The sequence below is a fragment of the Talpa europaea genome (genome assembly GCF_964194135.1).
Source record: "Talpa europaea genome assembly, chromosome: 12".
In the NCBI taxonomy this organism is placed as follows: Eukaryota; Metazoa; Chordata; class Mammalia; order Eulipotyphla; family Talpidae; genus Talpa; species Talpa europaea.
In genome coordinates, this window is record NC_140079.1 from 45,213,665 (window position 1) to 45,214,857 (window position 1,193).

General features: G+C 32.4%; 1 pseudogene across 1 annotated transcript; it reads right to left on the minus strand.

Moving 5' to 3' along the window:
• Window positions 1-200: 200 nt before the first annotated feature.
• On the minus strand, window positions 201-866 carry LOC311181556 (isopentenyl-diphosphate Delta-isomerase 1-like; annotated as a pseudogene). Its single transcript has one exon. The product of its transcript is annotated as an isopentenyl-diphosphate Delta-isomerase 1-like (transcript).
• Between the last annotated feature and the right edge of the window lie 327 nt (window positions 867-1,193).

The window sequence follows — 1,193 nt, forward strand, 5'->3', positions numbered from 1 at the left end:
ATGGGGACTACACTTGAGAGGCAGGGGGAAGTAAATATTGTTTAAAAATGAACAATGATGTGAAAATTAAAAAATTAATTTTAAAAAGTATCAATTTTTCAAATGAGAGTTCTCCTAGTGGGAAGATTTTTTTAACTTTAATTTTTTAAAAATCATTTTAAGTTTACTAAGCAGGGGAAATGTTCAATACTTTCCTTATCACTCATGTCCTCATTCATATTCTGTGTATTTTCTGATAGTTAACAAACTTACTAAAATAATTTAAGTATTTATCAAGAAAAATCCTTGAAATAATCTGAATCATGAAGTTATCTTAATTTCACCTCTGATTGCCTTTTTCAGTTCTTTCAGTTCTTCCTTTGAAACGAAAGAGTGACCTTTGATCTCACTGGGATGTGGATGCAAAGTTACATTCTTCCTCAAAAACACAGTGTCATCACTGTTATGTTCCCCTGAGACACTATCACATTGAAACTTTTTGAGTGAATTTGTATTAGGTAATTAATTTCTTCTGGAAAAACCTCTCCATGAGTATTCTTAATTCAGCCTTCAAACACCTTTGAGTTGCTTGTCTTACTCTAATTGCATCCTTTCCTCAAGCTCTTCTGTATTACTTACTGGATGACAACAAGTATCAGTACAAGAGCCTAGAAAGGCAATTTTAGCATCTGGCCTTTGTTATAGCAAGAGTTTGTTTTCCATGTCAAATAAGAAGAAAATAAATCTCCATCAATAATCCTTTCTCAATGTTTTCATTCAGGTGACACCCTCTATTTAGTCTCAGCCCCAACTTGATTGTCATTTTCATTAATTAGGACACACATTTTTTCCAGAAGTTGAACTTGGTGTTTAGCAAAATTAACCATATTTATTTTCAGGCATTGTTACAATATGTCAGATCTTTCCTAGAATATTCAGGCACTCCTGGGGTAAACCTCACTACACCCCACACCAATATATTGTGTATTCATTTTCATTCATCTCAAATTACTTTCTAGTCTAACTTACAATTTTTCTTTCACCCGTTGCGTTGTATAATTTGTGCATGTTTGTGAAGTATTCAGTTTTCCTTTTACTAATTTCTCATTTCATTCCACTGTGGTCAGAGAAGATACTTTGGATGGTATCAATCCATCATCAATGTTGAATTAAACAAAATAAGTCACAAAACTACAATTAGATACCGATTCACA